Source organism: Callospermophilus lateralis, chromosome 12 (genome assembly GCF_048772815.1).
Source record: "Callospermophilus lateralis isolate mCalLat2 chromosome 12, mCalLat2.hap1, whole genome shotgun sequence".
Lineage (NCBI taxonomy): Eukaryota > Metazoa > Chordata > Mammalia > Rodentia > Sciuridae > Callospermophilus > Callospermophilus lateralis.
The window spans coordinates 82735545-82761035 of NC_135316.1; the positions used below are offsets into that span (position 1 = coordinate 82735545).

Sequence of the window (25491 nt, forward strand, 5' to 3'; positions counted from 1 at the left end):
AATTATGTTTATTGAATGGGGTAGTAGTCACAGGATTGCTAACCTTTCTCTTTATATTTTTTCCAACAAAATTACCACCACATTTTAAAAAAGACAAATTCCTATCCCACCACGTTTTCATCACCAATTTTTAATATCTATGAAAGGCAATCTCCACCTTCTTTACAATGATACAATATATCAGAACAGAGAATTTTAAGCAAATCCAATCCATGTATTATATATTAAGAGCACAGAAAGAATGTGACATGTTCAGTGGCACAGAACAGCTCTTGAACTTGATAACATTCTTTCCCCGTCTCATTACTTTGTGCCACCTCAGGCAGACCCTCTTTTCACTGGTGGGCTCTAGGGGAGGGGTTTAATGAACTGCCTGTTTTCATTTAAATTTTGCATATTACATTATTATCTTCAAAATTTGAGAAAATGTTTTAACTTATATAATTATATTAATATTTTAAAATTAAGCATCAAAATATGAATATTAAAATTAGCATACTCTAATATGGTTTTTCCTCTTCAAAGTAGTTTTTCAGATAATTGATACTGTATTAATGGTTTCTGATTATAGGTGACACCTTAGCAAAATAACATTTTTAGCTATAGGACCCCCAACCTGCTGCAGAAGAGTGGTAAAATTGATATCTTGGGATGTTTGGGTTATTTATTGCAAACAATAAAGCATTGATCAAGTAACAGATACACAGAATTTCTTGAACCAGAAAACTACAGAAACTTAATTTCATCGGGGAGAAAGAGATTTTTCTTTTCATTGACAAGTTAGTCGATGAAAGATAGAGAGGGGAAAAAAATGACCTTCATTTTAGCTCTGTCTCCCTACTAGTAAATGAATGGGGAACATCATGGCACATACATTCTTTCTGGGATATTTTCACAGTTGATGGAAATCCACCGCAGCTGGTAGCTGCAGCATTCATGATGGAAACCAACCAGATAACTTAGCCACTTGCTAAGAAGATTTGATTAATTCAAAGTCATCTTAATCTTCTGTGGAATATTATCTATAACATGATGATGAGATAAATAATTTTGATTACTTATTATTACTTATTTTGGCAAATTATACTCCTTATGGAGAGTCCTGGAACATGGATTTCCATTCATTTATCTACTCATTTATCTGGACCACTGATATGTCGCTGTAATGATACCATGTAGACAAATCCTTTTTCTAAATAAATTCTTATTACTACTGGTCTTAGAAACATAAAATATGGTTTTCATACTTTATAAGATATAGCTTGATATTAAAAATATGGCAAAACCAAGTACTGGCTAGCCAATTACATTGTGTGAGCAATTCTTTGTCTCAGGTAACACTCTTGTTGATAGCCATCATGTAAGCTCAGATGAAGGATTTAGCTAGTTAAAATCTTCAAGAATATGAACACATATAGTTCAGCTTTACTTGTGTGACTACTGCAATACAGTCCCAGTCTGTTAAAACACATCAATTCCAGGAAAAGTCACCAGGGGAAGCAAAGTTCTCTCAGCATGAGGGTATTTTAATTAATGTTGTAAGCCAAAAAATCACAGCCAAATCAAGAACTAAATGACTAGGAGGTACCTAGATGGACTTTTAAAGTTTTATTTAATAAGGTGATGAACATTAGGTCTGTCTAAAATTTGAAACATCAAAACATTTTATACCCATGCATAATTTAAATACTAATTTATTTTTAATTTTTCAAGGCAACTCTAGGGCAGCAAATGACAGTGAAAGTACAATTTCCAGAAACATCATAGGCTCTGATAAGATAAATCTTTTACACTCTTTCTAGTAGGGTAATTTATTAATGGACAGACTTATAATGTTTACACTACCAAAGACTATTCCTACAGAATCGTAGAACAACACTGTTGTTATACTTGTGGTAGAATAAATTATGACTTTTGATAAATAAATTGAAACTTTTTGTGTAAAGTATCTTATGAGAGAAGGGACAATTGAGTAAATATGAGTGGTCAAAGGTATACATGTTGGTATTTTGGTTTACTGCTATACCATGAGAAGGAATTACTTGCAATACAACAGTCACTAATATGGCATTATGTAAAAATGTGGATGTGTAACCGATGTGATTCTGCAATCTGTATTTGGGGTAAAAATGGGAGTTCATAACCCACTTGAATCTAATGTATGAAATATGATATGTCAAGAGCTCTGTAATGTTTTGAACAACCAATAAAAAAATAGAAAAAAAAAACAAAACAAAAACTTACAGCAAAAAAAAATAAAAATAAAAAAATAAAGTATACTACTTCTAAGGCTTTGTGCATAATGTCTTCCACAAAAAAAAATAAATAAAAAGTGCTTGATTCATGGTTACTTCTCAACTGAATTGCTGAATTGAATTAATTTAAAGAAAAAAAATTCCTTTTCCAGTCCTGAGTACTTTTGTAACCAAGATGATGAGACCAACAAGGACTCTTAACACACATTTCCATTAATGGGTTGCAAGAACCACAGAGGCCCAGTTTCCTATTGTTTATTAGAAGAGCTGAAATCCTTTTTTTTTTCTTCATTACAAGCATTTAAAGCTTAATGATTTAAAGTCAGATACTTGTGCTCGCTTCGGCAGCACATATACTAAAATTGGAACGATACAGAGAAGATTAGCATGGCCCCTGCGCAAGGATGACACGCAAATTCGTGAAGCGTTCCATATTTTTAAAAGATCAATATTCAAAAATTGAGCTATGGTTACTACTAAATGCATATGACTTTTATACTATTTTAGAGTCAAGAAAATCCTAACTGAAATCATTGTAAGTTGGAGATCATCTGTAAATGGAATGTCATCTTTTTAATCTGGCTGTCTTGGTGGAAAACTATGTTTTAAAAATCAATTAATTAAAGCACTCTACCAACTGAGCTATATATATTCCCAGCCCTTGAAATATAATTTGTATACAATAAACTATGTTCATTTAAAAAAAAAAAAAAAAAAAAAAAAATAAAGTCAGATACTTAAGAGTGAAAGTCACATCTCCAGTGCATGTTCATACTTGTTTAGTGGTTTCTAAATCTGTGCTTGTAAACAAAATTATTCTTAGTCCTTGACAACTGCTATTTGTCCTGTAGGAAAATTACTCCCTAAGGAGATGCAAATTGTTTGGTGGTACTTGATGGCTTTGTAGTAATTACTATGCTATCAGATAGCTCAGAATTAAGATAAGCCTTAGCATCAAAATTCCATATGGTTGATTCTAAAATAAGATGCTTAGACTGGCAGAATACTAAATGACAGGCATTGAAGAAGTGAAAGCCTGGCCCAAGTTCATCTCAAACCTGGGACTGTCATAAGTTTTATCTGAGATCAAACAAAGGTCAGTTGAATGCTTCTAATATTATGGTTGAAAAAGTTATAATTTCAAGGAAGGGAAGGTTAACAACATTAATTAAATGAAGAAAACATATCAATCAGGAATATTGTAAGACATGATTGGAGGAATGCTAAATTGAACTTATTTGAGTTTTCTATTTCTAATCAATGATGAAAACCATAGTATAAAACCAATGCTTTCATGTACAGAGATCGTTAATTCTTATGTATTTTCTGTTTTTAAGGGCAGTGATTCTACCCCTAACTCTCTAGACTTGACCCCTTACTTGACATTAATTGTTCATTTTTTAAAAAGTGTTCATTGAACATATGCCAGGTCGTTTCTTAACCGATTGAGGGATATCAACAAACAAAAGGGAAATAGTTCTACTATTGTTGTTGTTGTTTTTACTTTTTATTTTCCAATAATTTCAAAATTACAGAAAAATTGGAAAATTCGTGGGAAGAATTATCTTGTATGCTTTTCCCCCAGATTACTCCAAATATTAATATTTATTACAGGTCTATTTCCATTCTCGCATATATTTTAGTAATATATTGAGATGTAAAATTATATGTATTTATTACTACATTCTAGAGAAAATACCTGTATTAGATAAGCTTTATTTAGGGATGTGTTATAGTGATGGCTATGATTTAAATATTAATGCATCAAGTATGCATTAATGAAATGAGGTGTCTTATAGAAACATATGTAAAACGAGGATATGCATTGATTAGTGCTATGATTTGAATGTGCCCCAACCAAATGTCATGTTGAAATTTAATCCTCATTGTAGTGGGATTAAGAGGTAGGGTGTCTTGGGAGTTGGCTTGAATCTTGAGGGCTCTACCCTCAGGATTGGATCAGTACCTTATAAAAAGAATAAAGGAAACTAGCTGTTATGGTTTGGATAGGAGGCATCCCCCAAAAGCTCACATGTGAACTGCAGAGGTAAATGGATTCTGTTATGAAAGCCTTAACCTAATCAGTGCATTGGTCCACTTGAACGGATTAACTGGGTGGTGACTGTAGGCAGGTAGGCTGTGGCTGGAGGAGGTGAGTAGCTGGGGTCATGCCTTTGGGGTTTATATTTTGTCTCTGGTGAGCCAGAGCTCTCTGCTTCCTGGTGGCCGTGTCCTGAGCTGTTTTTCTCCTCTACACTGTTCCCCCATGATGGCTGCCTTACCTGAGCCCAGAGCAACGTAGTTGGCTGTCTATGAACTGAGACCTCTGAAACTGTGTGCTCCCACATAAACGTTTTCTCTAAAATTGTTCTTGTCTGGTCTTTGGTCACAACAACAAAAACCTGAATAAAACAGTAGCTTAGATGCCCTTTTCCCTTTTGCTCTTCCCTTCTTCTATCACGTAAGGACACAGTATTCTTATTCTCTGAAGGATGCAGCAATAAGGTGATCTCTCAGAGTCAGAGCACATCTTTCCAGAGACCAAATCTGCAGATGCCTTGGTCTTGGACTTCACAACCTCCACAATTAAATATGTGAGAACATCAGTTTCTGTTATTTATGAATGACCCAGTCTCAGCATTTTTTATAGCAGCACAAAGAGCCTCATAAGTTAATGAAAATATGTGATCAGAGGATCACAGGAACTTAACCTGATATTTACCCAAGAAATAATGGTCTATTATTCACCAACTTAGTGTTTTCATCAGTTTTACAGACCATAACTCTAGGGGGAGGATCCTTATCAAAAGCGCTTTGGACCAGAAATGTTTCCAATTTGGAAGTTTTTTGTTTTTTTTTAATTTGGAATTTTACCATATACTTAGTGAGATATCCTAGGGAAGGAATGCAGTCTGAGTGTGAACACAACCTGAAGTTAACCTGGTACAATATTTTAAATAATTTTGTATAAGATATAAAGTTTCATGGTATAGAATTTTCTACCTGTGGTGTCATGTTGACATTCCAAAAAGTTTCAGGCTTTGGAACATTTCAGATTTGGGATTTTCAGGTTAGGAATACACAATTTATATTATGAAAAGCAAGAATTGACAGAAAGTCACAGTCAAAATAGCCATTTCTTCTTTTTTAATTTGTTCTTTTTAGATATACATGATAGTAGTGTGTATTTTGACATATTATATATTATAAAGGTTTAGGGGAAGTAAAGATTTAGGGAAATTGATTGTTAATTGAACTCAACAAGGAAGGGTTGGAGTCAAACTCCATTTAAATTATAAAACCAAAGAGAATAGCATCACAATGTCAGAACTGCTAAAAGATTTAAAATACCAGAAAGGCAAGAAAATATGTATAAAAGAACAAAGTTACAATTTGGAATGATTTAGTATCAAAATGTGGTTGTAGAAATCATAGGATAATCAGAAAGAATTTTACATTTAAAAATGAAGACCCAAAAGAAACAAACATAGGCAATATTTAAAATCAACTAATAGACAATATTTTAAAAATATAAGGCAGAAAGAAAACTGCTTTAAAAGTTAGAGTGGAAAGATGAAAAGGATTTTCAAAAATGTGATGAACACCTAAGATAGGCAAAGAAGTTTCAAATACATAAAAGATGTCACAGACTGGAGCGGGTAGGGGAATTGGATAAAATTAAGATTATAGAACAACCACTAAGACAATAAGAATTTTTTTTGAAATACAAAATGATTTAAAATTACATATACAAAAGACATACTACAAAACTTACAATATTGAAACTAAATAGTCAAATCCAACATATTCCTAGAATAAAAAAGGAATTAAAAATGCCTTGGTCATTTATACAAAAAGATCAAGTCATTTATAAGGAAAAGAAACTCAAATTGGTATTAGTCTTCTTGACAAAAAGAACAGAATAAGGTATTTAAGGAAATAAAATGTAAGCCAAGAATGTTTTATCCAGCAAAACAGACTTTTTAACATAAATGCTATACACAAACTATTATTAGCATAGGGCAACTCAGAAACGTGTTCTATGAACCTTTCCTGAAAAATCTATTCTAGAAGAAGCTTCAGGCAATCCAAAATAAGCACAGAAGCATAATGGGTAATAGAGGTTATTAATTAATTATATTTACTTATAGAACAGACAGTGAGTGAGCACAGAAAGTAGTATATATTCTCTAACAGTGGAAATGTTATAAAATAATAGAAAGGGCATATGCAAAAATGTTTTAACTATATGCAATAATCATATTTTTGGTGCCAGCATTGGGATTGCTAATATAAACCTATTGTATACTCAATGTGAGAAAAGCAGGTAGAAGTGGTATTTTAATCCTCAATGTCCTTGAAATCTAGGATATTTGGTACAGGAAAAAACAATGCAGATTTAATGCAAAAAAAATGGTTAAGTAAAATCATAGTAATATTGGGTATCAATTGAAATTATCTTATATTTAAATATATTTTCCCCAGGTATATAAATTGAAACAGCTTAGGAACTATGACCAACCCAGTAGCAATATGACTTGCACATAAATTTTATTCCTTAAATATTTTGTCCCATGAAGAGAAACCAGGAATTCCTGGAGAAATGGATGATTCCAGATTTGTATCAGGAAATGTGACAAATGAGTCTGGTCCATCATATCATAGCATACAACAGAGAATTGATCATAATACAGTAAAGTTGTGCCTAAAAGACTCCAAAGGAAATGCAAAGAGATTTGCACTAGTCAAAAATTTTGCAACTTAAACTTTTCTCTGTATATCTTTGATAGATGGAAACACATTGGCTATATTTAAATATGTGACTTTATGTGTAATAAAAAAGTAGTTGAAAAGTAGTTTAAAGATCTTTTTATTACCTTTGTAGCTCATGAAACTTGTATTTTAGTGAAGGGAAATAATCATATTCACATTTCTTTTTTAATGCTGAAGGAAAAGGTCTAGAGGCCATGTCTAAGATTTCTCTGCCCTTCTAATTTGAGTCTTTCTAAATAGCTTGATTGGAAAAGAAAGCTTAAAATAAATTAAGCTGGGGGAATAGTGAAGCTCTACAAGAATGGTTATTTCTCTGGAGGGGAAAGAAAATGGATGTTGGGCTACAAAATATGTACTCAGATAATACTAGTATGGCTGCCCTCGACTCTGAACTTAAGGATGGGACCAGTATTAGTCAGCTTCTCATTATTATATAAAAAAAATGCCTGGCAGTTTATTATGAAGTAAAGACAAGTTTATTTAGCTCACAGTTTTGGAGGCTTAAATTCCTAATAGCATAGAGCTGGTGAGGACCACCTCTCAGCTGCATTGTCTGCTGGTGTGGATAGCAACGGTGAATGAGTGAGGAGCAAGCAGGTGATCACATCTCAATTCAGAATGGGGGGGGGGGATGGGCCATGTCCCATAATTCCCATGTCCCAAAGGTCACATGCAAAATGGTACAAATAAAATTCAAGTCCAGTTTTACCTGACTCCAAAGTAGATATTATACTATCCTCTAGATAGACTATGATCAAAGGCCATGTTGAGTCTGATACATTTTATTTGTGCTCTAGGGTTGAGAGAATAAAGATCATTATGCACAGTATTTTTAGCAAAAACTCATAAAAGATATTGGTTATTGCCTCATCAGTTCATAATTTTTGGTATTATGGCAAGGTTTGGAATAGTGCCTAGGCCAAGTATATAACTGTGACCATACATGTGTGACAGAAATTTTTCTGAAGGAGCATGCTAAATCTGTTAATTGGTCATAATTCCATAGATGAGAACCTCCAATTTTGGACAGCTTTCCTGTCAATTGTATTTTGGGCTCTGTTTTGCAAAAGGTTTACATGGGGACACATAGAGTTCTTAGATCCTGGGCTACACCAGTCATGTAGTAGTGAGAGAAGGATGGGTAAGATCGAGTACCCAAAAGAATTTCTTTAAAAATTTAGCTCTTTCTTCTCGAGGCAATGATACTGGGAAGATTGATCAGGTGACTGTGCTCAGAGATATCTGATGTCTGACTCTCCCACTGTTATGTACAGCAGCCCAGAGCTATCAACTTGCCGGATCTCTCTGCAGTGGCTATTAAAACTTCTCCACTAGTTCCAAACATCCTATCTTTCTGTCCTTATTTAAGTGGCAAATATTTCTTCTGCCATCCACAATTGCACGGATCTATTTTCATTGCCTAAGTGCTAAATTTCTTTATTACAATAAATAAATTTCTTTATTATGTAGGAAGTGTATCCATCCACATAGGTCTTTTTATCTGTTTTGGGTAACTTCATAAGGCCTGACATTTCAACTTTCTTATAACTTCCAAATTGTTTTAGCACCTTGGACCATGATTTCTCAGAGCATTGGCAAAGAAGGTGAATTGCCCTTCTCTTCACTCTTTCCAAGACGTTAATTGCCCTGCCAATTTGGAATGCTCAAGGAAGGTATGGATGAGTGCTTTTTCTCTAAGATTTTTATAGTTCTAGGTGTAAAATCAGCAAGATGGTTAAATAGGAAGTCCCATCTCTTGCTCCCCTATAGACATATCACTCTATCAACAATATATGGCCAAAATACCTTCACAAGTAGCACAGAATCCAGCTAACAATTTCCAGTATTCTAAATGAGCACAAAATAAAGAATAGTTGCACTAAAATGGGTAGAAAGAGCAATTTCCCTTTACATCAGACTCTTCCCCAAAATGACATAGCTCAGCACCAAGAGAGACAAATTTGGTCTATGATATTTTTCCTCAGGTAGAAATAAGAGAGAGAGAGAGAGAGAGAGAGAGAGAGAGAGAGAGAGAGAGAGAGAGAGAGAGAAGGAACATGCCCCCAGTATTCTCCAGTATTTCATGCTACCTAAGAGGCTGGTTTCTGTCTAACTCCACACAGAGCACTAATGGAACTGACACAGCGTAGATACCCAGGAACTCTTAGGGACAATGTAAAAAAGGGCCTGGTTTTGCTGCAATTGGTACAATTCTGCAAGATTTGGAGAGAGTGTAGAACCAGTATCATAGCCTCTCATCCCACTGCTCCGAGGTCCGTTTCTGTGTCTCACATGGAGAACTGACATAACCAGCACAGATCAGACAACCAGAAACAGTCAAGATCAAAGGAAAAAGTGAGGCTGGGGATACAGCTCAGTTGGTCCAGTGCTTGCCTTTCATGCACAAGGCCCTGGATTCAATCCCCAGCAGTGCAAAAAAAAAAAAAAAAGAAAGAAAAAAAAATCAAAGATCAAAGGACAGTCAACCTAGTGTGTCAAGCACATCTCCATGAGATTAGGGAAAGCATGAAATCTAAGGATTTTTCCCCTAGGAAGGAGAGATAGGAGGAAAGCATACCTTCAACATTCTTGGCCTTTTTTGGTGTACCACCCATTTCTCTGGGTGATAGAATCTCCACAATTTGACTGAAGCAGCTCAAAAAAAGGAAAAATCATCAGTGACCTGTTGCATCCACCACAACTGAGTGAGACTGGGAGAAGGCACAGAATCAAGGCTTCTCCACAGAGGACAAGGGACAAGAGTGCGAGCATGCCTCCAACATCTGTAGTACAGCAGCCAGAGCAGAGGGATCAAGAGATGGGGTTTAGAAGGGGGAGCGGGGGAGTTGGGGGGAGAGAAGGTAAGAGAAAAGCAAGAACAGTAAATAACGTTTAATTAAGAATCTAGCTGGGCATGGTGGCTCATGGCTGTAATCCCAGCAGCTTAGGAGGCTGAGGCAGGAGAATTGTGAGTTCAAAGACAACCTTAGCAACAATGAGGTGCCAAGCAACTCAGTGAGACTCTGCCTTTAAATAAAATACAAATAGGGCTGGGGGTATGGCACAGTGATTGAGTGTCCCTTAGTTCAATCCCTAGTACCACAAAAAGAGAAAGAAAGAAAAATCTATATGCATAAATCCAGATAAATCCAGAGGATACATATACACAGAAAAGGATTGACAGTTTCCCAGAATCTCTAACTGGACCGATGGTGAAAGTGTTTTCCTGATAAATCAGACTTTAGAGACTAGGAAGGGTTGATCATTTCTTCAAATGCACAGATCAATAGGAACATGAAGAATCAGGAAAATATGATACAATTAGATAAACAAAATAAATCTCCAGTAAAGGACATTTAGGAATTGCTTGGCAAATAATTAGAAATAATTGTCTTAAAGAAGCTAAGTGAGTGATAAAAGAATAGATAACTTGGGCTGGGATGTGGCTCAAGTGGTGGCATGCTCGCCTGGCATGCATGCGGCCCGGGTTCGGGTTCGATCCTCAGCACCACATACAAACAAAGATGTTGTGTCTGCCGAAAACTAAAAAAATAAATATTAAAAAATTCTCTCTCTCTCTCTCTCTCTCTCTCTTTCTTAAAAAAATGGATAACTTAACCAAATCAGGCAACTATTACAAAAACACATTGAGAATCTCAATTAAAAGAAACTATTTTTAAAAACAGTAATTCTGAAACTAAAGAGAATGATAAGCAAACTGAAAAAAAAAATCACTAGAGGGTTTCAAAGGCAGATCTGTTCAAACAGAAGAGATCAGTTTACTCAAGGAAACATGATTTGAAATTATCTGGTCAGAAGAATAAAAGAAAAAAGAATGAAAAAGAGTGAAGAAATATCATGGAACTTATAAGGCACCATCAAACAAATCAATATTTATTATGAAAGTTCTAAAAAGAGAAGAAAGATTGCTTTAAAAATAATGGCTGAAAACTCCCTGATTCTAGAGTGAGAAATTGGCATCCAGATTCATGAAACCCAGAGGACAAATGAATAAATCCACACAAGGGAAAACTGAGATATATTACAGTCAAATAGTTAAAAGTCAAAGAAAAAGAGAACTTTCAAAGTGCAAAATAATTTATCACATACACATAGGCCCTCACAAGATGACCAGTTCCTTTTTCGCAGAAATCATTGCAGGACTGGGGGTATAGCATAGTGGTTGAGTGTCCCTTAGTTCAATCCCCAGTACCAAGGGATTGAGAAGATATATTCCAAATTCTCAAGACAAAGCAACTGCCAATTGCAAATATTATACCCACCTAAACTGTCCCTTAAAGGTGGATATAAAGAGAATTTCTCTGACATTCAGAATCTGAGGACATTTATAAGCAGTAAACTTGCCTCACAAGAAATGCTAAAAAAACTTCTTCAAGTTGAAATGAAATTGTCAAATAGCAACACAAAGGCATAGTAAAGCTTTAAACCCACTAGTATAGGTCAATATATAGATAAATTCAGGATACTCTAAATACTATTACATGGTGTTATATAAATTACTTCAAATTTTACATGAAAATTAAAAGAAAAAAATGTTAAGAATGTCAATAGCTACAAAATATGTTAATGAATATGCAATAAAGATCAATGTGTATTGCAACAGCATAAAGTGTGTGAAGCAGAAGTAAAAGTAGATTTGTATATGATTACATTATTATCAACTTAGAATAGATGCTTGGTCATGTTTTATAGAAGTTTCATGGTGCTACAAAAATACCTATGAAAGATATATAAAAGATAAAAAGATAAGAAATAAAACATGTCATTACAAAAAAATTAAACTTTATAGAGGAGATTACAAGACAGGAAAGAGGGAAAATGATAAAAAAGAAAACAATAGTGGCAATAGGAAGTCCTTACTTATTAATATTTACTTTGAATATAAATGTATTGAACTTCTCAACCAAAACTATATGGAGTAATTGAATAGATTAAAAAACAAGGTCCTAGAACTGCATGCTAAGAGATACACTTTAAATTTAAGGACACACATGGGGCTAAAAATAAAGGGATAAAAAAAGACTTTCCATAAAAATGATACCCCAAAGAATATAAGGGTGGATCTGCTAATATATTAAAAAAATGTGTTCAGTCACAAAGTGTCACAAAAAAAGAAGGGCATTATGTAATGACAAATGGACCAATTTATTAGGAAAATGCATCAGCTATAATTATATATGTACCGAACATCAAACATCAAATTACATTAAGCCAACACTCACAGATCTTAAGGGAGAGACAAACTGTAATCCAAAAATAATAGGAAGTTTAAATCCCCCATTATCAGTAATTGATAGGACACCCAGGCCAAAATATCAGAAGGTAAGAGGAAGCTTGAACAACACTATTAACCAAATGAAAATAACAGACACCTTAGAACTGTTACTTAACAGAAGAAAAATACACATGCTTCTGAAGCACACAAAGGATATTTTTCAAAAAAAGATCACACGTCAGGTCACAAAATAAGTCTGAAAAAAACATAAGAAGATTGAAATCAAACCAAGTATCTTCTCTGACCACCATAGAGTGATATTAAAAAATTAAGAACAAAAGGAATACAGGGAAATTCACAAACACGTGGAAATAAACAATCCCTTTTTATATAACCAATGGGTCAAAGAAGAAATAAAAAATAAAATTGCACAACATCTTTGAGAAAAACAAAACCACAACATGTCAAAACTTAAGAGATGCAACAAAAAACAGAACCTAGAGGGAGTTTATGATGATAAATGACTACATTAATAAATTAGGAAGATATCAAACAGACAACGTAATTTTGTACCACAAAGAACCAAAAGAAAAAATCTAAGTCCAAAGGAAATAATAAAGATTAAACATAAATAAATAAAGAATATGAAAACATTAGAAAACATCAGTGAAACTGAAAATTGGAGGTTTTAAAAAGATAAACAAAATTGACAAACCCTTGACTAGACTACATTTTAAAACAGATAGAGAATTCCAATGAATACAATCAGAAATGAAAGAAGAGACATTACAACTAATGTCAAAGGAAGGAGAACCTTTGTAAAGGACTACTGCAAACATTTCTATGCCAAAAATATTAACTATCCTGATGGACATGGACAAATTCCTACAAATATACAACCTACCAAGACTGAATCATAAAGACATAAAGAAATAAGAAATCTGAAGAATTCAATAATGGTTAAGGAGACTAAATCAGTAATATGTTAAAAAAATTCCAGCAAAGACAAGTCTAGGAATAGATGACATCACTGGTGAATTCTACCAAACACTCAAAGAAGAATTATCATCAATACATCTGAAACCCTTTCAAAAAAACTAAAGAAGGGGAACATTTCCAAACTCATTTTATGAGGCCAGTATTACCTTCATACCAAAGACACCGTGAGATAATTTAGACTATTTTCCCTGATGACACATAGATAAATATCCTCAACAAAACACTTGAATTAGACAGCATAGGAAAAGGATCATACCTAAGAATCAAGTGAAGTCTATCATTAGGATATGAGCATGTTTTAACATTTGCAAATCTATATGTGTGACACACCACCTTCACAAAATAAAGTAAATGAAAAGAACATCACTTGATAATTTCAATAGAGGCAGAAAAATACTCAACATCCATTCATTATAATAAGTCTCAACAAAGTATAGAAGAAATTTATCTCAATATAATGAAGATCACATAAGAAAAGCCCATGATTAACATCATTCTCAATGATGAAAAACAAAAAGCTCACCTTTAAGATTAGGAACAAGGCAAAGATTCCCCTTCTCATCACTTATATTAAACATAGTCTTGAAAGTTGTAGTCAGAACAAACAAGAAAAAGTAATGAAGCATACCCAACAGGGAAGAAAGAGAAAAATTATTACTGTGTGCAAAAAACATGATCTTAAAAATTCCATAAAAAATAAAACCTGCAAGGACTAATAAACATTCATTTAATAAACAACATTTCAGGATACAAAATCAAAATAAGAAAATTAGGCATGTTTCTATGCACTAGAAAGAAAGAGGTAAGAAAATAATCTCATTTAAAATAGTATAAAGAATATTCAGCTGTTAAGTTAACCAAGGAAATGGAAGATCTATATTCTGAAAACTATAAAATACTGATGACATAAATTGAAGAAGTTACAAATAAATGGGAAGTCATTTATGAACATGTTCATAAATTCAAAGATTTAATGTTGTTGAAATATCCATTCTACCCAAAGTGACCCACATATTCAGTGAAATCCCTATCAAAATCTCAATGTCAAGGTAGCTGGAGGAGTAGCTCAGTGATGGAACACTGTTTTGCATGCATGAGGTCCTCTGTTTGATTCCCAGAATCTCAAAAAAGAAAAAAAAAAGAAATTGCAATGGCATATTTTATAGAAATAGAAAAAGTTCTTATGAAACTACAAAGTAACCAAATATAGCCAAAACAATCTTGAGAAAGAATAAAACTGGAGGTACCACACTTCTTGATTTCAAAATGTATCACAAAGCTATAGTAATTAAAATAGTTTGGTACTGGCATATAGATGGACATATGGGCCAGTGTAACTGAGTAGAGATTTCAGAAATGAACCTATGTGCCTTCTTCGCTTTTGTATTACTATAACAGAACACCATAGCCTGGATAATTTACATGAACAAAATCATTAGATCACAGTTCTGGAGGCCGGGGATTCTGATGCTGAGGTGCAAGCCTCAGGTACAGGCCTTCTTGTTGCATCATTACATGGAAAAAGGGAAAAAGTGGGAGAGCAAGAGAGGAACAAATTTCCTCCATGAAGTTCTTTATAAGGACATGAATCTATACATGAGGACAGAGCACCTTCCAACACTGTTGCATTGGGAATTGAACTTCGACATGAGTTTTGGAGGGGACAAAAATATTTAAACTGTCACTTTGTAATAGCAAAAGAAAACAGACTAAAACAATACTGTTGGTGAGAATCTAAAATGGTGCAGTCATTATGGGATCAATGTGGAGTTTCCTAGAACAAAAACTACCATATGATCCAGCAATCTCACTTCAGAGATTTGAGATCAAGATATTAAAGTGATATGATGTCCATTTCAGCATTATTCATAATAGCCAAGATATGGAAATAAAAGTGACTATCAATGTGTTAATGGATAAAGAAAATATAGTATACATATATAATAATATTTGACCTTAAAAAAGAGAAACTTAGGTGCGGTGGCACATACCTGTAATCCCAGTGGCTTGGGAGGCTGAGACAGGAGGATCATGAATTCAAAGCCAGTCTCAGTAAAAGTGAGGCACTAAGTAACTGGGTGAGACTCTGTCTCTAAATAGGGAATACAAAACAAGGCTGGGGATGTGGCTCAGTGTTCAAGTCCCCCTGAGTTCAATCCACAGCATCCAAAAAAAAAAAAAGAGGAACTTCTTCCAGATAAGACAACATGAATGGACCTGTAGAACATTAGGTTAAATGAAATTAGCCAGTCATAGAGGGACAAATATTGCATGATTCACTTATATGAAGTGTCTAAACTAGTCAAACTCATAGAAACAGTTGAATAGTAGTTATGAGGATCAAGAGGATAAGGAAAATGGAAAACATTTGGAGTTACTGTTCAATGGGTATAGACTAAAAACATAATATGAGTTCAATCTAGAAACCTGTTGTGCACTGTTATTTATAGTTAACAGCAATGCACAATGCACTTGAAACTTTGTTAAGAGTCTAAATCTCATGCTAAGTGTTCTTATTACAATTTAGAAAAAGTAAAAGAATCTTAATCCTGGTGCCCTCAAGTATCTTGAGTACCTTTTTCCCAAAAGGCCTTGAGGGTGGTCATGCAGAGAGAACCTTTCAGTATTCCCTGGGTGGAGTACCAGTGACGTCTACCTCCCACTCCAGGACACTCTTGATTCTGATCTTGGAGCATCAGTCAACCCACTTACACGGACCAAGAGGGTACCCTGAAGATGCTAATGCTCCTGCAGCAATCTCTGCAGAAGTACATTCTTGATTGCCCAGTTCCAATTTAGGTAGCAGGCCAGGGTAAAGTGTTCTCCTAGTCATTCTTCCTGCCTTAGAAGTAAGAAATTTTGAGAGAGTTATACCTCTCCACTTCCCTTACCAACTTACCTTTGACTTTCCATCTGTGAAGCAGGACTAATAATAACATCTCTCTACTAAACTGAGTGTAAAAAAATACTAGAGTCTATATTCATGGAGCAATGCATGTCTCCATGGGTCTGTAAATAGATTTTCAGGGCCCACAAATTCTAACTTTAACAAATGGAATCACTGGCTATGTCTCTTATCTCAGCATATATAGATATATATGAAAATCAAATCAGGACCCGGTGCAGGGATGTATAAAGTATGCTTGATCACGCCTCAGCAGGAAGAACATTACTCATTGTGACAAACTTTCTCTCTGGGAGGTGATAATGCAGTTGTTATGACTTTTTATAATTTAGCCAAGAACTGCTAACATGGAGATGTTTATTCAAGAATTTAACAAATTCAAAATAATGGAGCATGCTAATAGACCAAATTGTACATGCAGTCAATACAATCTTACTCAGATAGAGAACTTGCATTGTGTTTCTGACGCTAGATGATATATTGGGGTATTGAAATTTTCAGTCCTTGGTTTTTCCATTTTAAGAATATTGTTATTATTTAGCATTCCTGGGACTCTTGTATTCACTTACCAGAATCTATAAGAATTACAAAGGACTTGATGAATGCTCAGTCCTTGCTGGTATAATTGAGATTCAAATACAAATACATGGGGTCATTTTTATTTAACAAACTGGCCATAACTAAGTTTCATTTTCCATTTCCCTTCAATATTTTCTTTCCTAAGCTTGCAAAAAATCAGAAATGAGAAGAGATATGCATTCAAATTTTAGTTTCCATTAAAATGGACTGTGAGGCTGTGGAAAACTTCTCTCTCTCTCTCTCTCTCTCTCTCTCTCTCTCTCTCTCTCGCTCTGTGTGTGTGTGTGTGTGTGTGTGTGTGTGTGTTTGTGTGTGTGTGTATATGTATGTATGTGTGTGTGTTGGGGTATGGAGGATATTTATGGGTTTGTTTAAAATTTGAACTGAAGAAGAAAAGTGAAAAAAAAAACCCACAAAACAAAGATAGCAATGACATCCTGTAGCTAGAATCAGGGACTTTTAATTAAGTACTACCAAATAGATAATGAGTACAGAGACACATACCATTTAAATGTTTTATTCTGGTTTAAAACTGAAAGTGTTAAATCCTCTAAAAATGGAAGTAGAAATACTTCTCCTTCAAGAAACTTTAGATGTCATCAATAGAAAATACTGTTACCTGCCATTTATAAAATGCCTTTAACTTTTTCAAAGCAATTTCAGACTATGTAATCTTATTTTATCTCTACAACTCCTTGGTAGACGGGTAAAACTTATTGGTACTTTTGCCCTTTAGAAGACAGAGGTATTTGAGAAGATAGTGAAAACTAGAATTTATTGAAGTAATATTGTTCCAATTACCTATGCATGGCTCTCTTAATTTTTAAGACTAACCTGTGAAGTAGATATTACTGTTTTGGTTCCCGGGCAAGAAATCTGAGGCTTAAAAACCTTAAATAATCTGTCTAGTGTCACATAGCTTGTAGGTATTGCAATCAAGAATTAAAGCTCAAATTGGTTTGATTCCAAAAACTCCTATTTATGTTCAAAATTAAATTACATCACAAAAGGGCCAACCTACCAACCTATTTAGTTTTATATCCTTAAAACAGTTCAGGTATCCTGAATCCTAGTACCATGCAGAGGTGGAGAAAATAAAAATCCAGTGTTTATGAAAAGATTATATGTCTCAGACTTAAGCTACAATGACAGTCAAACAGCTAATAAATTCAGTTAAAATTATGAAAAGTTATGAAGTTTTGAAGGATCTTATATTTATTTGAGTCTTAAAAGAATGAATGAGTTGGACAGATAAAAAGTTACAAAAAGACTATTATAACTTTAATTTCATGAAGGTCTAAAACAGTGTACTCAGATTTCATTGCACATCAGAATTATCTGGGGAGTTGGACAAAGACGAAGATATGGCAAGTCAACTTGTAGGAATTTGAGCTAAGGTAGCATTTCCTCATTTGTAATCTTAGGGTCTACATATAATAAAGGAAGAGGGTACTATGGACTAATAAGTATGGGAAATGATGTGTAAATCCTACCAGTTTGATATTCGAATAATCTTCATATTTGAACATTCAGCAGGAATACATGGGATTCTTGGATATGGGATGGCCCCAGAAGGGAGGAGACTAGAGATTTAGCATCTCTGAACTAAGAAGAGAAAAATCCTGCTACCAGCAATCTTACAACAAGGTCAGAATTTAATTCCTCAGACTCAGCCAGAGGCAAACATGAAGACTAGGTCAAGAGAGGGATCCAAGGGAAGAACAAGGTATAGAGTAGATGAAGCTGAGTGGTTCCATCTTTTAGACCAGGAATTGGATTTTCTGTGCTTTTATGTGTGTGCCTACTGCTGATGAGTGAGCCTAGCAGCCAGTCACATAGGTCATCTCTTGTCCCCTGGGCCTGATGCTGCACATACTACTAGCCTCATGGTTTTCCTCCCATGGGAAAATTTCCCTGTGTATCTTAATCTCTTCTTCCCAAGAATCTTCTATTGGTTTTTTTTAATCCTTAAATGTCTTTGTATTTAGTTTTTCCCTTCTTATTTGATTGAAGATTGTCTAATGTTGGCCAATAATTCCTTCTTGTGCACTTTTCCTACCAATTATTCTATATTTTTGAGGATAACCATCATATCGTACAGTTCTGAATGACCTCAGAACCTCAGGATGATGACAGCAGGTTGTTTCAGACGTCAAGTGCTCTGTCGTAATCCGCCCCAACACTTAATGCCTTAAAGTACAAATTAGATTTAATTCCTCATGGTTCTGTCACTTGACTGGGTGGTTTATCTGCTGGAGATCTGGGACTATCACAGGATTAAACTAGCCTCACTCTTACAGTTGGCAGTTGGTGCTGGCAAGGTTGACTTCCTGGGCACACCTGGGATCTGTGAAATCACATGGGGCCCCATGTTGGAAAGGGCACTACACTTGGGGTTTAGTACTCTGCAACTGCCATCTTGAAATTCTTAATAATTTTGTGCCTGAGTTTGTATTTAGTGAGTGAAGAATCGGGGGACAACTGAGCAAATGCAGAGGACTCAGAGCCTCCCCATTCGCAGTCCTGCCTCTTCTCATCCGTACTGCCCAGGGAAGCATCTTGGGGCCTAAGGGTCTTGCTTCCATGCTCTTGGGCCCTCCACAGTCTCTAACAACCCCAACTCCACACCCAGCTGCCCCATGATCATTGCGGCCCTCTGCTCTGTCAGACTGGTGGGTAAAAGGCCAGTTTTTGGCCATTGCCCCAGCCCCTGGCAGAAGCCCAGGAATAGATATGGAGAAAATGATGGCCATAGGTGCATATCATCTTGGGGCAGGACAGGGGACTCCAATCCCAGCAAGGCTGCTTTAGGCTGAAAGCACCTTTGCATGTTCAGTAAACAACTCTTGACCACTACCGAGTCCAGCCTTCTACCATGTCCAGACACAGAGGCATAATTACATGGGGCCACTCACCCACTGCACATTGGGGCATTGGGCCTAAGGGAAGGAAGACTGACCTTCCTGACTCCAGCTTGGTTTGTTTTGCACCGGACCTTAGAAATGGTGTAGGTGTCTGGGTGTTGGCCTTCTTCTGGGAGTTCTGTGGGGCAGTTATGGGGGGAACCAACAGGGGAGTCTGTTATTCTCCTTATGGGCCTCCTTACATTATAGCAGCTAGGCCCAGAAGGAGTATACCAAGAAGTCAGAGCAGAGAAGCTGGAGCTTGCTTGAGGATCGTCCTTAGAGGTTATACAGTATTATTGCTTTTGCCACATTTTACTCATCAATGCGTCAAAGGGACATCCCAAAGTTAAGGAGGGAAAAAACACAGTCTACTCTTTGAGGAGTAATGGCAAAGCCACAGACAGAAAGATGTAGAACAGGGTTCCAGGACACCATACAATCAAAGCATCCAGAGTATAGTGTTTGAGAACATGGCCTTTGCAACCAATCAGATGGGTTCAAATCTCTGTTCCACCATTGTCTGATGGCCAAATTGATTTACTCCTCAGAGTCTTAGTTTCCTCAATCTATCATCTATCTATCTATCTATCTATCTATCATCTTTTATTTATTTATTATTTGTTTTTGTGGTGCTGGGAATTGAACCCAGGGCCTTGTGCATGCAGGGCAAGCACTCTATCAACTGAGCTATATCCCCAACCCCTAATTTCCTCATTTTCAAAAGAGAGTTGCTGCAAGGGTTAATTACCATACTCACGGTGCCTGGCACATATTCAGTGTTCTGTGCTATCTACAACCAGAAGTGAAACGGCTTGTATTATTTCAAAGGACCAGAGTATGCTTTATTATAGGAGGGATAAAAGCTTCTACTGTGGAAACCTCTAATAGTTATGGCTAACATCTCTGATGGCGCTTGGAGGTCAAGTTGGCTATGGCTAAATATTTACTGAAGAGTTTGCTCAATTGTGGGTGCTGAAGAAATATTTGTATTATTCCAAAACAAAAATAACTCAGGTGAAGATGATATTGTAACATGAAGTGGTTTTTCAGAACGTTGACCAGTAGTCAATTTTAATAGAGGGAAAGAGAGCACGAAGATACTGAGTATCCTTCTCAAGAGCTGGTATCCACTGAAGGAGGGGGGGGGAAGCCTGAGTCCTGAAGACCCATTTCTCTTCCTGAACAAGTACAAAGACAAAAAAGGAAATAGTCATTGAGACCCATCTTTTGCTCAACTTAACATAATGTAGTAGAAAGCACCACAGAAAATTTAATAAGACATTTATTACCTTCTGTCTATCCTCTGACATGATATGGAACACAAACAATTGAAAATCTCTGAATGTTTTCTTCCACCCAACCACTGCTCACCTCAAGCAATGAGAATGTATAACTCACAGTGGACCAAGGCAGAAAGAAAGTATTCTTATTCTTACCTTCATTCCAGTAAAAATAATCATTGTAACGATAATAAAGCTAATAAAACATCTCAGGAAATCTGTCATTGTTATAACTGTAAATGAACCAATGAAGAAAAGGTGACCAGAGACCCTTTTGGTTAAATTGCCTGAAACATACCGTAACAATGGAGAATAATAAAATACAATTAGGACTGAAAGTGACCTGAGGCTTTAAGTATCAGAGCACTTAATGGGACATGAAGACCACAGAAAGGTCAGCAACTAAGAAGTGACCTCCTGGTTTTACTATATAGGTTAGAAAATATTACAGTCCTCTCTAAATGTATATAACACATCACTTGTGAATCGAAGTTAATGCTTGATCTGCATGAAATTTGCTATCAAATTTTTCATGTATTAAAGTGACAAATATTTCATAAGGTAACAATATCAGCAAGGGCATGGTGAGGGAGTGTTGATACTGGTAGAAGTTAACTTTTCTGAAAAGTAATTAGCCCAGAATTTATCAGGGAGCTCAGAAAATTTCATACCTTTGCATCAAGTGATTCTGGATCCTTCTAAAACATATCTTGGAAAAAAAAGTTACAACTTTTCAGAAGATAGAGTGTGAAAAAATGTTCATGACACCTTAGATTAGGTAGAGGGAAGTGATAGGAGGGGAGGGGAGGGGATGTGGGAATAGGAAAGATAGAAGAATTGAAACAGACATTATTACTGTATGTATATATGTGACTGCATGACCAATATGATTCTGCAACATGTATACTCAGAAAAATGAGAAATTATATCCCATCTATGTATGATATATCAAATTGCACAAATGCATTCAACTGTCATGCATAACTAATTAAAACAAAAATAATTTTAAAAAACTAAAAAAAAATGTTCATGACAGCAAGATTTATATATCTTTCAGAAACAATTTAAATATTTCAGAAATAATCTAAATAGTTAACAATAGGAGAGTGCTTTAATTAAGATAGATCCCAGGAACAAAATGTGCTGCCACGTAAAACTAGGTTTTAGAAGACACTTAAAGACACAGGAAAAATTCTCACAAAATGATATGTGGCTAAAAAAGGCAGATGTGAAATTGCAGATCATTACTATTTCCATTAAGTGCCTTTGAAATAAAGCAATTGGAAAAAGGGAAGACATGGAGCGAAGTTGGCAGAGACCATGAACCAGAGATTATTTACCTCCAGGTAAAGCAGCTTTTTTCCAAAAGGGTAACATACAGACAATGGGGGTCAGGGCCCATCTTAGGAGCAATAACCAGGCACAGGAGTTCTGTAGTGGTTGATTGAGAGCCATTCAAGGGATAAAAAGACAGGGCCTTGAACAGCATTGAAGCTATAAACCATGCTATAAACCATGATGGTGAATGCAGCATTCAAGTCGCCATCTTGGAAAGAGACAGGGCCTTCAGCAGACAGCAGACTTACTAGTGCCTTGATCATGGACTTCTCAGTCTTCAGACTGTTAAAAACAATGAGACTCTGTCCATCATAAATGGCCCAATCTGTGGTATTCTATAATGAAAGCACAAAATTGACTAAGATGAAGACCTACTGTGAAGATTGCAGATCAGACCTATTTCTGTGAGAAGTTCTTTTTGTAAGGCCGTCTTACAGGCATCATACTGAATATAAATTTGAAAATCTAGTTCTTGGTTTTCATTCATGTACGATGGTCTAGTAGGAGAAAAGGTCAACAGATTTTATAAGGTGTTTCCAGATTTCCTGGTAGGGGAATTTATTCTCCTGGAACATTAACACTGCTCTCAGAATACCCAATAAATGTTGAATTTTGATCACAAGAAGCCAAAATAACCTACTTGTGAAATCCGATACTTTCCAAATGCCTATTAAGAAGCTTTGGATTTTAAAGATAAGGTGCTCTGTCCTCTCAATTTTAAAGGTATATGGTAGAAATACTTTGAGATAAAAATCCAAAAGATCTTTTCTCACAAAGACCTCAAAGCTCTAATGAACATGTCACATGAATTTTGTGTTGAAAACATAAAGCTACTGAAACTCAAACAAATATCTTTATTTCTGAGTAACATGGCTTAAAAGATAAATTACAAAATAGCATATGAAGTGCATGTATTCCCAGTGAAAATCCATAGCATTGCTTAAATATTCATAAAATAACATCTTAAAGTACTTATAGTTATGTGCTAGATTACATCTTGCACATAAAGAGGTTATATAAGTTAAAGCATATTTTAGTCTCTCAAAGAGCTCAAGATGTTTTGAAACTAAGTATGGTGTCAATCTTAAATGTGTAATGTTAAGGATAAATAGTATTATTTTTTTTTGTCTCCATACATCTGCAAGATGCCCTCGGATTGCTTCAAATCTCTTAATGAGTAAATGACACATTAATTCAAGATCGTGTACTAGGCACTGGAGAGTCTGTGGTAAGTGACATGTACATGGTCCTGTCTTCCTCCCTTCACTTTCTAGAGGGGGTGACAAACACAAGTAAATTAATTAATTAATTAATGACTGCCAAAGAAGACAAGAGTGACGAAGAAATTAGTTTAGACTCAGTATCCTAATGCAGTCAGAAACACTGAACTCTGGGATTTTGAAAGTAGTTTTCTCTTTAATATCTTTGCTGCGTTTTACTGTGAGTATGGAGGAGCCTGAACCCGGAGGCTATGGTCCCACATGCAGCTGAAATTTTCACCTAAGATTAGATTTGTTCAACAGCTCGGTGGGCTAGTGTGAGACAAATGAGATGTCTGGAAGCTGAAGTGCAGAGCAGGTTGTGTTATATTGGAGATGACACCAGTTTGGGTAATGCCCTATGGGGCTCTAATCTTTAGGTTTAACTGATGTAAAACTGGAAGAAGGACTGGATCACATTCATGGGAACCAGACTGAGTTTCTTTTTCATGGCTTACTTTTGATTCTCACTATGCCCTTTGCACCATCGGATGGGTTGTGTTAGTCAGCTTTCCCTTGCTGTGACAAGATGACCTGACCAGACCAACTTAAAGGAGAAAAAGTTTTATTTTGATTCATGGTTTCAGAGGTTTAGTCCATGGTTGGTGGCCCAATGCTCTTGATTCAAGGTGAGACAGAACATCATGGTGGAGACAGAACATCATAGGTGTGGCAGAGGAGTGCCATTCTGCTTGTGGCGACCAGGAAGCAGAGAGAAAAGAGGAAAGAGAGGCAGGGTCACTGGGGGAATAAGAACCCTTCCAGGATATACCCCCAGTGACCTGCCTCCTCCAGCCATGCCCCTCCTTCCTACAGTTAGCACCCCGTTAGTGCATTCAAACTGGGATGGACTGACTAAACTCTGCCTCTCATAATAAAATGATTGGCATTTAATCTCTGAGCATTCTTGCATTAACAGAGGAGCATTTGGGGACACCTCATATTGAAACTAAAATATGGCTCTAGGTTGGTTCAGAAGGCTCTGTCTTCTCTACTCTTAGACTACACCATGTCCAGGTGAGACCCACATCTGTAGCCCTGTTTTTCATGTTATTCATGTCATCCTTGCCCTTTTCTCTCCCTCCATGTACCAACCTTGTCAAAATAAAGGAAGTTGGCATTAGCCATCTGGCATGGTCTCTTTGAAGGAGAGTTGCTAGTCTGAAATCCATCTGAGAGCAGCAGTTTTGAAGAGAGGAGAGAGAAGCTGATAGAATAAAGAGTGGAATGGAGGATATGTCGAATCACCAAGAGTTGGGGAGGGTATCCAATCTCAATGAGGAAGTTCATGTATGGGCATTTATTCCTTCCTCCATATCTCAATATTTCAATAAATGTAAACAGAGTGTCTATTATATGAAAGATAATTCTAAAATATGTCTCTCTGTTTCCTTATATGGGAAAACCAAAGCATGGTTCAAATAAAAAGTCCAAACATCACAGCTTCTCCCAACCCCTCAGTGGCCTTTACAAGTAGGATGATGTTAGAACCAATGAAACATCCGCTTCTTGAGAGTTCTCCTTCACAGTGCCTCTCATGAGGTCTAGAAATGTTCATTTTGTCCAACAGTAATTTCCCATCTCAATAAACGGCAACTCCCAAACTTGGGTGTTGTTATTAACCCTTCTCTGTCCCTAAACTCATTTCCAATCTATCTCCAAATCTGATGACTCCACATTTGCAAGAATCCTGCCATTTGTCATGACTTCTACCACTAACCGGCTTCTAGGTTGTGACTGTGGATGACTGCAAGTCTCCATGTGGTCCTCCCTGGGTCCACCTTTGCTCTCTACCTCCTTATGGACCATGAAGCGTCCACTGGGATTTTTTTTGGGGGGTGGGATGGGGTATTGGGGATTGAACTCAGGGGCACTGCATCACTGAGTCACATCCCCAGCCCTATTTTGTTTTTTATTTAGAGACAGGGTCTCACTGAGTTGCTTAGGGCCTCCCTTTTGCT

The 25491-nt window shown here is 35.9% G+C and overlaps 1 non-coding gene across 1 annotated transcript; it reads left to right on the plus strand.

Annotated features, from left to right (window-relative positions):
• The first annotated feature begins 2587 nt into the window (after positions 1-2587).
• On the plus strand, positions 2588-2694 carry LOC143411883 (U6 spliceosomal RNA). Its single transcript, XR_013092897.1, has one exon. It is a non-coding gene; the product is annotated as a U6 spliceosomal RNA (small nuclear RNA).
• The last annotated feature ends 22797 nt before the right edge of the window (positions 2695-25491 follow it).